The 13,261-nt window shown below is 42.4% G+C and overlaps 1 long non-coding RNA gene across 1 annotated transcript; it reads left to right on the forward strand.

The window, feature by feature from the left end:
- Nucleotides 1-354: 354 nt before the first annotated feature.
- On the forward strand, nt 355-3,879 carry LOC122822085. Its single transcript, XR_006369102.1, has 2 exons — nt 355-489; nt 3,694-3,879. It is a non-coding gene; the product is annotated as an uncharacterized LOC122822085 (long non-coding RNA).
- The last annotated feature ends 9,382 nt before the right edge of the window (nt 3,880-13,261 follow it).

Consider the following 13,261-nt stretch of genomic DNA (forward strand, 5'->3'; position numbering starts at 1 on the left):
GCTCCAAAACAGTAATTGTCAGCCGGGAAGAGGGGGGAGAGGCACAAAAACAAGTCTTACAGCTAGCATGGCAACCCAAACGGTTCGGACTGTTCACGAGGCGGCGCACCAGCCGAAGCACATTTACATACGTGAGTAAGCTCGTGACTTGACTGCGCGAGAGCGTGTACGTGGGTGAAGTGCGTGGGAGCTTGTAGAGGAGTTTGTGAAGCTTCTGTCTGTTTCTACTTTTCTGTTTTTTTTACAAGCACTGATTCACTGCAGGGCGGCCATGTCCAGGCCTGATTAGGACGTGCCGGATCCCGTGCGTTAGGAATGGAGGCTCAGTTACGGGATCACGCAAAGGCTCCCTGAGGCTTAGCAGGAGTTGCCGACGCAGACAAAGTCAGAGAATCTGCGGTCTCTGAGGTCGACAGTAAAAGCTGCATGTGAGAGTTTGTCCCCAGAAACTGCTGGTGCTGCAGCTTTTCTCTGAACCGTCACCCATCTGTAAGGGTATTTTTAAATCTCAGCATGAGTGAGACACAAACTCAAACATTTCACATGTTTTCTAATGGATTAGCTTACTTTTCAGGTTGTTGGAGGGCCTCTACAATAACTTTTCCGTTGTATATTTCAAATGTGCTTGGGTTTCACTTCCAATAATTATGTCCACACCAGCATATTTGTAACCTTTTAACACAATATGTTAAATATTTCAATGACTATATTTTGTGATATTAATTGCAAAAACAATAACTATAATAATTTGAATGTGCTGTATGGTTATGACTGTGTGTCAACTTTTAAATAGTAGAAGCGCCACAAACTCAAATGCTAACCTACAAACCTTACAAAAGGCAATTTCTGTCCATCGCTACTTTAAATAGCCCAATTCTAATCCAACAATGGGGAAATAATGGTACAAATTACGGTCCTAACCGTATTGTTGTTTTATGGGGTTTGTAACGATTGACGGTTAGAGTTTAACCGTAGATAAAACGTGATAACAATAATTTCCGATCACAACGATCATCTCTATTATCTAAGTGTGGAACGTTTAAAAAATGTCACATCATGCATGTCCAAACTCAGAAATCCTTAGTAGCTAATAGGATCCAAAACATAACAAAAAGTGCGAAAATAAAACTGAAAAAATAAAAACGCCACAAAAAATAAAACTGCACATAAAAGCAGAAACATCTATTTTAAAAAAACATGGGCGAGCATGTTCCCAATGTAGCCATCACATAAAAAGAGTGTTAGAGCGTCGCAGTGCTTGTAGGATCAAGTATTAAAAGCCAATTTCACTGGCAAAGTTGTACGTTTTTTAAAAATTGGATTAAAATTAACCCAAAGCTTGTCCATTGAAATTCATACTTTTACGAGGTGTTGATCTGAAGACCTCAGTCTCATACATCATGTGACGATTTTTGAGAAAAAAACACGGGGCAAGACCGTTCACGGCATTAAAATCCAGCATCCGAATATTAAACTGAACTCGGGAAGCCTGTGGAGAGATAAAAGCCCCGGGGTGATGCGGACGTGTCTGTCACAACAACAGCTGCAGGGTTTCCAACTAGCTGAAGGAAAGCAAAAGAGATCTGGCACTGTCACAATCAGATCTTAAACTGTTGTTACAGCGACTGATAAGACACTTTAGCCAGGAGACGAAGCTGGGAGAAACTTAATCTGACAACAGAATCAATCTGTTTGTCAAAACTGAAGCAGCTGTCAGATGAACTTCAGTATTTTCACTTTCTGCCTTAAAGCTCAGACCACACAGCCTGAATCTGATGACATCACACTGGGCAGGCTGGAGATGGGAAAGAAAACACAATCTGTCCATAGCGTCTGATGCTAGTCGTCATTAGCTGATGTCCACTTCAACTCTAAATTGGAATATTGTTTTACAAAAATATGCTGTACTAAGGAGGGCCTATAACTTAAAAAAAAGATAAAATATCCAATTACAAAGCAGGTTACAAAGTTGTTTATTTTTCAAAAGTGTTGTTCAGTGTAGCATTTTTATGCGCTTGGAGTACTTTGATGAAGCAAATGCTTGTATTTCCAGAAGGCAGGGTGGTCGTAGTGTTACACTTTGGGGATGAATCGGTCATGATGGGAAGTAGATTATAAAAGCAACAAGTATATTCACAGAAATGTTTTACTGATGAAGTTCTTGTTTAGTTTTTAGCGAGTGGATACCAGAATGCCCGAAGGAGGAGAAGTTATTTGGGGATTGAGGATGAATAGTGGAACAGAAACTGATCTCGACACAGAGAGACCACTAACTGTGGTTTGAGGCACTGTGACGCAATTTGAGGAGTAGGTCAGGTTCGGATGTGGAGCCGGCGGAACGTGGATTGGGTTCCAGAGGTGGTTTGAGGCGAGTCGTCGGATCCAGAGAGTGAGATCAGGCAGCCTGGTGCGGAGGGAAGTTTGTTTAGTTGAGAGGTTTGTGAAGACAGGTCTAGAACTGGGAGCTGAAATGGGCTTTAGTCAAGGTACATAAAGATGAAACTTTATAAAAATTACAGGTAGTTTTAAACAGGAAACTCAAGAGGACTAGAGTCTACCAGTCGGTAACCATCCAGTGAACAGTGGAGAATGGAAGTTCTTATGACAAAGAGAGTAAAGAAACAGACATATATTTCGCGACTGATATTGTTTAATTCAGTGAAACTCCGGTTTGTTTGTCTAGAAAGTCCAGTTCGTTGGGGGAGGTGTGAACGCGTAATCGAACTCTGATGCGGACCATAAAAGTGAACTCTGGTCAGCCTAAAAACCTAGATCTCAGTTCAGTTGAAGTGAACTCTGACACGGTTTGAATGCGTATGTGAACGCTAAGATCAGCAGAGGCCGCTCCAAAAGCAGGGATCAAAATATAGCACAGGGCATTCTGGGTAAATACAAGCAAAACAAAAGTGTGAGTTTAGTTTTAGCTGAAGAAATGGTTTGTTGTCTTTTACAAAGACAAAAGTGAAATCCTTCAACCGCTAAAATCTGACGCTACTCCATTATTTTTTCTCCCCACCAGTGGGTCTTTTGTGGGCTCTAGTGTCCCTTATATGACAGTAGGTTGACAGGAAAGGGGGAAGACATGTGGCAAATGTCGCCGGGTCCGGGAATCGAACCCGCGACGGCCGCGTCGAGGACTAAAGGCCTCCAAATGTGGGTTGCGCTATTCCCTACGCCACCACAGCACGCCCCGCTACTCCATTTTTATTTACATTTTCTGAAGAAGCCAAGAAGGAAGATGTACTCATGTCTTCTTCTGAGGTTTTAGTGTCTTTCCCTTGAGTGGTCCTTGTTGCAGCGCCATCACAGGCGAGGAGGGGAACAAGTGTTTCAAATTGTTTGGCTTGTTTGACCCTGCAGTCTGAAAGTGAACCATACCAGCTGAAAATGTAACAAATGTTGCAGCTTTGGTCCCTAATCAAAACCAGTCTGCTAGACTCAAAACCAGTCTGCTAGACTATCAGCTGTGAAAACACCCTTAAACTCAGGCCGGCCGTTCTTTAAATAAATGGAAGCTTCAGTCTGGACTTCTTTATACACAGTCTTGCGTCTGACTTTGGCTTTGTGTCTAGCAACGCTCCTTGCCCCGCACCTCTAACCCCACAGAAGAGATTCCCTGGTCTGGCTTCAGCGCAGCTATGACGACTTGGTGTCTGGATCCTAAACATTTCCTCTGTTTTTATTTGGTTTCAGACAATGGAGGGACACCAGGAAGCGGAGCAGACACCCAGGACGAGACTCAACACAGACTAGAAACAAACGCGGACAGGCGAATGTGGAAAGCAAACATGATTATTCCCCACACAGACTTTTTATGATAAAAATGGCAGCAGCTGTTTTCCCGTATGCTGGCACTTAAATAAAACTAAAGTAAAAGAGGATTCCTGCCTGGGTTGATGATTTATATGCAACAAAATCGAAACAGATTACGAGCTCTTCGGAGGCCCTGGCTGTACTCCGGGGACGCCTTTTTTTTTTTTTTTTTCACTTTTTGTTTTGTTTTGAGAAAAAGCCAAAAATGTTTGGACCATGTGGCAGATGAAGAGGCAAAAGCAAACACGCGCTTCTGAGGCGGGCAGCTGCGGCTGTCTGACTGAGCCAAACCGCAGCTGAGGAGACCCACTCGAAGAAACGATCTGATGCAGTTTGGCAAGCAGGCGAGCGCGTCGAGTTCAAAATGCGGCGGAGACTTTGTTGGGAGAGGAGGATTTCGAGCAGCGCCACTTCAAGACTCTAAAGAGAAAATGTCAGCGGTCCTAAATCTCCAGAGACGCGTAGATGCACCCACAACCCCGCAGTTCTCTTACAGGAAATGTTTTCCGGCGCTACAGGCGCTCTGACTTCTAACATCATCAAGAACTCATTCTACTGTCATTACCATCCTTGTAAACTATCTGCTATAAACTAAAGAAGAGGCGAAATAGGGGGGCAGATTAATGCAAAAGTATCAAAAATGGTGTTGACCTCTAAGCCTAAATCAATTAATCCTATTTCTGATTGACTAGAAGCCATCCAGATTGCCCCAAAGTCAGGAACATGACTCAGAAGTCCCGCAGGCTGCTTCAGGTTCACCTAACCAATAGTAAAGGGGAGAAGCTGGTCGAGGAAATCTCACATTCCACTTGCATGTTTTGGTGAACGGATGAGGCCCGTGAGGTTTTAACATCCCTCAGGTTGGGAGGCTGTGACATTCTGCATATCACTTTCAGTCAATGTTTAGTTATGAGTTTGAGGAGAGACCTCAAACTCATAACTGTTGCCTTGCTAATAGCGCGAGTTTGATTGCCACGATTCATCCGAATCTCAATTGAGACATCTGGCAAAGACGGACGAGTTCAAAGGTTTCAGCGAGACATGGCAAACAGAACAGGTTTGGAGCTCTTTCGGAGTTGCTGTGCCTCAGGCCCAGGCGTGGGCGCAGTCATTTTCCCTCCAACTATCTCCACGTGTGCCATCGGCTTCCTCTCTTTTCATCCTCCTTTGCCTGTGGAGTAATTCTTACAGGCATCCAGTCATATTTACGGTGCCTGTGCCTCGGTACGGTTTTTGCTTTATCGCACTCAAATGTTCCAGATGTTAAAAGAACGAAGGGGCAGACGAAGATAGTTTTCAAATAATGACTTCATTTGTGAAGGAATAATAGCTGTCCATGTCCACACCTAGTCCTGTCTGAAAATATAATTGCTGTCCTTTTTGAATCTCAATTTTTGGCTTAATTACACTGTCCACACCCAGGCCTGATTACTTACCAAAACTGTAGAATGAAGAAACCACTTCAACAAAAACCTTGCAGTCCTGACTTCTTTAGAAACTCTTCCTTTTTGCTGAATGTTTTATCAATTAAAGGACGTTCTACCATTAGAAAGAGCTTCACCTATCTCCTTTTAACCTCCTGTGGTGTTAGCATGACTGCAGATGTTATGAACGGACGGGCGACAAGTGGAGGGGCGTCCCGTCAGACCGTCAGTTCCCAAAACCACACACACACACATAAAACTCCGAAAAGTGCACACAGGGTCAGTGCAATCCCCTCACCTTGGACCGCACATGGAATAAAAAGCTTGTGGGGCCAAAAGAGCCCAACTCTTCAGACTGCGGGAGGGTTTCAAAGGGCAACTCAAAGCGTGGTTGGTAAGTAATCAGCATTGAACCGTAGCTACCTTTTTTAGGTTTTAGGAGCCTCATGTTTCAGTTACTATTTTCATGACAGATGTAGGTTTTATTTAGTTCTTATTTTTATTCTTGAAATGGTATAAATGTCATTTTCCAGCTTGTGTTTGTTTAACGGCACTACAGATGGAAATTAACATTTGGCTAAATCCAGTCTTTTTACGACAACATTGTACGTTCATTCATATGCGCTGTCCTGTTCAAATAAACCCACTTAAATAGAATCGGACCGACACCGTGACAAAGGCTAAAATACCTCAAAATAAGGAAAAGCGACAGTCACCGACATTTATCGGACTGGAAAAGTCATTCCAAAGACTTTGTGACTCCAACAAACCACAGTGACAGCCATTATCCACAACTGGAGGAAACGCGAAACAGCTGAGAACCTTCTCAGGAGGCTACAAAATAGCTCCAGGAGCACATCGGTGACTCAACAAAGAGGCCGTAAAGGAAGCCGGAACAACATCTAAAGCTCCCGGCCTCACTTGCCCTGGTTTAGATCAGTGTTCATGGTTCAAAAATTGGAAAGAGAGACTAGGCAAACATGGCATTAATGGGGAAAGTGGTAGGGCAAAACAACACTGATGACCCAAAAGAACACAAGGCCGTCCGTCTACCAAAAATACAAAGACATGGTGGTAGTAGAGTGATGGCTCGGGGGTACATGGTGGGCTATGATACAAATGCATGCCGTATTATACAAAACATGTGAAAAATATTCATGTTTCTCCTTTTTACTTCACAATCATGCACTGCTGTGCGTCTATTTCAGAAAATTCCCTAAAAGAACAACATTGAGGTTTGTGGTTGCAACACGGCAACGCATCAGAGACATCAGAGGGTAAGAACACATCAAGGCGCTGTAATGTCAGACTGAGGAAATCTCCTTCCTCTTACCTTCTACCTACTACTGTTAAACACAACTATGATACTTGTGCTGAAGCTCCATGATGCCAACATTCGAGTACTTCCAAAGATGACACACGTGCATCTTGGTATGTTTTGTTTTTTAAAACTTTTTTTTAGGAAAGCTCCTCCAACCATGTCCCAGCTTACAACAGTGTCCTCTACGCAGCCACTTCAAACACCAAAAACAAATCCCGGCATGATGTCAAATGCTAAAAATAAACATCAGAGCGCTGAAGTTTTATCTCAACTCTACATTGTCTGACTGAATGGCAAACGTTTGTGGCTAGACGTCAAACTATTTGCAGGTCCTCAAAAACAAGCTTTTATTTTGATATTCCACTTCCCCTTATCGGCAAGCTAACTTGCATATTGGATAACTATTTAGCTACACACTAAATATTCAACTAGCAACTTAAATAGTCAGCAAGTTTAGTTTGGAAATTAAATATCTAATCTGAAACTAAATATTTGGTTTGTAAAATAAATATTGAATTTAGAGCTTAATTATTTAGCAAAACTAAGTATTTAGTTTTAAAGCCAATTATTTAGCTCAGTAAGTATTTAGTTTGCAGACTGAATGGCTTCCTAACTGCATACTTATAAACTAAATATTGAGTTTGTAATCTAAATATTTAGTTTATGAATTAACTATTTATTTAAGAATTTTGACATTTATGAATGAATAATTAACATGGTGAAAATTTGACTGAAAAATGAACTTCCACATTTTTTTTCCCTCTATGATTGGCTAAATAAGCAAACAGTATGAATGTTCTTTTTTTTTATTTTATTGTGTAACTTTGCAAACGGCATCACATACAGTGTATCCCAAATGATATTGGAACATGACATTTGAAACATGAATAACTATTTACACTTCCAAACTTCACTCTTCTTTCAGTGTTTTTCCAACTTTAGGACTCAACTTTGGAGCATCGTAACACTAAAATGAGGAGTGGGGCTGGGGAGGTGATATGAACGTAGAATTTTATGGATATATTACAGTATTATTGTGATAGCAATAGAAATTGTGTTGTAAAAAAAACACAATTTATTGCTTCTTTTTCAGTTATTGTATGACTGTAACTGCATGGCACAGCATTCATGGTGCCACAAACACAAATCCTGTTCCTGAGAAACATTCCTATTTAACAAGCAAGGCCTCTGCAGGACTCCACTTACTTACAGAAATAGTAACTGCATTTAATCATATTTTTTTATTTTACTGATACTTTTTGATGCGTTTGTGAAACAGTGGACAAAATTGTAAGAACAACAACAAAAAAACCCACTTCCTATAATACTGTCAGTTGCTTTTTTCTTTTTTTTTTTATTTGATTCAATTCAAATTTATCGAGACGATAAATCAAAATTCTTCTCACATAAGGTTTTTCACGATAAACGATACGTCGAATACCCACGGCTAACTGAAATATGCTTTGATCCAAACAGTCATGAGGTTTCAAGTCTTTTGACCAGCTTTCTTGACTCTTAAGAAAAGCGTCCCCACAGCATGATGGTGCCACCACCATGTAACGGAGTTCATGGGCAATAAGAGCACTTTTCCAGGGCACTATTACGTCTTTTTAAAGCGTTTAAAACCAGCTCCACACTTTGGTGTAGGGAGACGCTAAAATGCAGATCAACTCCGGCATTGTGGGATCGACGGGGCCGAGAGCAGGAAAACATCAACATCCCATCATGTGCTGTTGACGAGGGAGATGATGATGATGATTTCACGATGATGTATCGTCTATTAATAGACCTCTCAACGAAGTGACCACAGTCACAAAGGAGAACAGCGACGCCACGGATCAGAGGCCCCATTATGTCCAAACCAAGGAGTCAGCCGCTTTGTCAGGAGGGCACGTCGCAAACAAACCGCATCTGATGGACGCGCGCGCCCATCAGCCCCCGCCGTGCTAACTCCCCAACCCGGTTCTGCTGAGTGGGCGTAAGATGGAGTTGTGAAGGTCAGGGGGAAAGACTCCAAGGCTTCAGGCTTTGACCTCTAGTTCGCTACACACACACACACACGCGCTCAACCTACAGTTTCCAAGCTGCTCTGAGTCACAGATGGAGCCGTCGCAGGAAGCAGAAAAGGGCAGCTAGTTGTGGAAAGGCAGGCGACAAGAAGGCCGTAAGCCCTCTGCTCTGGCAACAAGAGAGCTGAGCAGAGGTGGAGAGGAACAATGAGACGGTTTAGAGGAGGAGGTGAGGAGAGCGAGAGCCTCACAGCAGCTCACTGTCAAAACCTCTTGGTTAAAACAGAGGAAATACAGGGGATTCCAACCAGAGGACCGCCTTTCTGTGGGTTTAGAGTTATAAAAACCATATATCATCTATACAGCTCTTTATTTTTTCCACACACTTACAATAAATGTCACCTGCTGTAATACTGGAGTCCCTCCAGCAGGGCCGGCCCAAACCCAAACCCTAAGCAGATTTCCATACCAACAGGTCGACATCAGATGTGTCATCACTGCTAGGCTGCGCTAAACAAGCAACTACTAAAAAAAAAAAAAAAAAAAAACTGTGCAAGGCTGTCATATAATAGTTTGGATCTACAATCATTTATGGATGGAAATTTGATCCATACGATATAATTTTTAATCCATTTATTTTCTGATTAAATAATTAAATAAAACAAACAGGCAATACATTTATTTAAAAATGTTACTTTAAAAAAAATCTATTATTGTGGCCCTCTGAGTGCTTTCAGTTTCATATTTTTGGCCTTTGTGGCAAAAAGGTGTGGACACACTGTTTTAAAAGTATTGTTGCGGAAGAGATGAAGGCATATTCGCACCGCATTTGTCAATTTTCTTGTTTTTAAAAGCATTTGAAAACCATGCATGTAGATCATTTTTCTCCACTTTGCAATTATGCAACTGACTCTTGTAAAAAACCTGATAAAACACACAAATATCTAAAGTAAAATGTAAAAAGGTTCAGGGACGGTACATGTGTTAGTTAAAGAAAAACATGAGAAAAGAGAAAAGCACTTTCCACCGTAGTTTATTTTTCTTATCTTCTCCCTTCATGCAGATGTTCAATTTGTGGTTAAAAAAAAAAAAAATCCATGAATATACTCCACCCTCGGTTACATGTGCGCTTGTTCGCACACACACACACATACACACAGACACACATGGACATTTCCTAATCTTACGGTAAACAGCTTCCTTCCACCCTGAGGCTTTGCCTTTCACAATCTCACCCAGGGAACCAAAACAGGTAACACTCGGGTTTTGGCACCGCTCCATCTGATCCTGACTGTTAAAACTCTGCGTTTTGCCAAACAGCTCCTTCCATCCTGAAACCCTCGAAAGACTAACTAAAAAAACAACAACAAAAAAACAAGCAAACAAAAAAACATTTAAAAGGCTGGACTATGTCCTACAGCAGGTTTTATACCTCCTCTTAAAAAAAAAAAAAAAAAAAAAGCAGAAGTCAGACAAAGGAATTTCTGAACTGGAGAGGAGAGAACAACTAAATCTAAACAGACTAAACAGAGACATGACTAACCCAGATGTGACTAAGGCGGCGGACAGTTCTAAATGTTTTTTTATGCACATAGTATAACTTGATAAGTGATGTGCTGAACTCGTACGTCACAAATCTACCCCAACTCCACTGTATTCATCATTTTTAAAGAGGTTGATTAATAGAGATAATTCCAGGGGGGAAAAAACAACATCACATATTAATCAAGCTAGCCCCCTTCTCCCTTATTTTTGTTTTTCACTAGCATTGGGCCGGGGTGGGTACGGTGCCACCTCACGAGTGTTCCCGTAAACACTCCCCCAGCCGGGACCGTGAGCTGTTGTTCAGAGCCAAAATGTCAGTGGGACTGTGGCGAACCTCCAACCGCAGCTCGGAGCAAAGCCCCGGACCGGAGCCGTTCCGCGCCGCACCACACCGCACCGCGCCGCGCCGCGCAGAGCATCAGCGCCACGGCAGCTGCACACAGAATGGAGTTTTTATAAGGGAGGCGGCAGAGAGGAGGCTCAACGCTGCCAGGAACTGTTGTTTTTTTCTGTTTATCTACACTCCCATGGATACTGACAAAAAAATAAAAAATAAAAATGCATGGAATCATAATAGTCCGTCGGAGAATTCCCTGAGATAAGGGAGTTAGGAGATATGGGACCTTGGAAATGTCCAGCAAGAGAATAAGTAAGAAGAAGCGACTGACTTAAGGTACTGATCACATCTGGTGGTGTAGTCATGTCTGATTAAAGTCAAATCATTAAGTACAAACTGCTTACTCCAGTCAGGATTCCCACTGGTCCTTGAAGTCCTTGAATGTTTGGGAATTTGTTAAACTAAGTTCAATTCCCTGCAAGGTTTTTGAAAAAAATAAATAAATAAAATAAAATAACAAAAAAAAAAACACGTCCATTTTCTTTCATTGATTCTGACCCAACAAATTCTACGCCATTCAGGAGAAACGCGGCAAATGTGGAGGAAGCGGGGAAGGGATACAGGGGGAGAATGTACCGTCAAACTGTCAGTTCCCCAAACCACACAAACACTGTAACCTTGTAAAAGCGCACGCAGGGTCACTGTGATCCTGCTGGACTTCGCACAGAGTGATGGGGTCCAAATGACCCACAGGAGAGTTAATCAAATTTGTATTGTGCTAAAATGGTTTATTAACAACATATTCACCGGTGGCATTAGGTAAACGTGGCCAAGAATGGTGTTTGAATTTGAGGAAATTTGTGCTGGGAAGTCCTTAAAACGTCCTTGAATTTAACATTAACCAAAAGCTGGGATCCCTGTCCAATTTCAATTTGAATTTTCAAGTCTGGCCTCAAATTCTTAAACAAATTTATTTGTGGGCTTTGACTAGTCTATTATAGCACATGAATATGTGTTATAGTACTATAATAAAGTTACGTGTTCAGTTATCAGATATTTTCCATAGAGGGTGAAGAGTTCTGGTTTTGTGTCATCTGACCAGAGCATCACCTTCCACACATTTCCTTTAAAAATACTGAAGCCTCCCCACGTCGGGGTTTAGCCGCCTCCGTGTTTCACCATGGCGACAGCGATAAACCGTTTTACTTTTCAGACACAACACTACATTTTTATTATAGGTGCACAATATAATATATTTTGGTATCCGATACCAAGTAAACAGAGGCCCAGTTTCACAGATACCAATACTGATACTCAAGTTTAATAAATCATCAAACCTCTGACCTCTAGGTCTTCCCTCTGAAATATTTTGTTGAAACTTAGCACAGAATTTGGACAAAGTTTCTCCCTGACTCGTCTTCTGTGTCCGTTAGTCTCCATGACGATGCTTGTTATGTAAAGTTCTCTCAATTTGACGAGGGAGAAATTGATCTTGCTGAATTTTATGTTGGGTTATCAGAGTAAAAGGGGGCTCCATGCAAATGCACAGCACAGATTTTCTGATTTGAATTCGCAAAAAAGGTCCAATCACGCGCGGCTTGGTGTCGGTCAGCCTCGTGGACTCGGCCTGTTCTGGCATATGGGTTACTGCGGCGGAGGCACTTGATCGTGACTGCGTGGGCGTTGGAAAAAGTACAGACAAAAGACAAAGGTGCCCTTCTTAAAAGAAGAAGAAAATGAAAGAAAAAAAAACCCAGACAGGTGCACAAGAGAGGAATCGTGTTTCCTTTCCAAGCGCTCCTACGGGTGCTTGACCTTTATCGCCACAGAACATCAGGTCTTTGTTGTGAGACCGGCGTTAAGGATCAAAGGGGGGAAATTAGATGAACATGAATCTCGGGTTTTAGATAACTGATGGTGTTTGGCTCGACTCAGATGAAATTTCCTGTCTTTCCTGTCCCCTCCATCAAAGTGGCACACCGAGCAGGCGGCGTGCCCAACGTCGGCAGTACCTCACCAACCTGTCAGGAGTTGTCTTGTAACAGACCGCAGGTACCCTGTTGGCTTTAACGCCTCGAGTAGAACTTCAGAATCTGTTTCATTCAAGTTTAAATAAGTTTTAATATATATGTATCTCTCATTCCAAGACATTCTGTCTCCTAAATCTGCTGACTTGAAGCCAATTTGCTCCCCTTTTCTGGGGGGAAAAGTCCCTAGCTTCCCACCAGCATGGATTGAGTTTACACAGGAGAAGGAATGCTGCTGGAAGGACGCCTGAAGGGGCGTGGCTTTTTGGTAGCCCTTCTGGAGGAACAACTCGTCACCATGCCCATATAAGAGCATACCCATATAAGGCTCAACCAACTTCCTCTATACGAGAGCTCGCGATGAACAGCCAAACGTCTCAATATTTACAGCATATTTTACACCCAACAGGCAAAAAAATGAACAAAGAATATTTTATAATGCTCCGATCGGATATGGAAAGAAACAGCAATTTCCTATGGAGTCTGACAATAAACAAATGAGTGAAAGAGCACAACGAGTGAGAGAAATTTTGATTTAATAACCTCACAACACTCGGTTATCTAACGGGCATTTTATGTGGGTCCTACGGAGGCAGGAGGCGGTGTGTGGACGAACCGCGTCGGGTTATTTCTCAGTTGCCATCCCTCCTTTGGTGCGCCGCTCTCTTGCCTACAGGCTTGTTTACAGGCGCCTCTTCCCGGCATTGGCGTCACCGGACGACGCAGTGACGTCGAGACGAAGGGAGCAGCCAATGAGAGCGCTCCGTGAACCATGTGTCTGTGTG

Source organism: Gambusia affinis, linkage group LG19 (genome assembly GCF_019740435.1).
Source record: "Gambusia affinis linkage group LG19, SWU_Gaff_1.0, whole genome shotgun sequence".
In the NCBI taxonomy this organism is placed as follows: Eukaryota; Metazoa; Chordata; class Actinopteri; order Cyprinodontiformes; family Poeciliidae; genus Gambusia; species Gambusia affinis.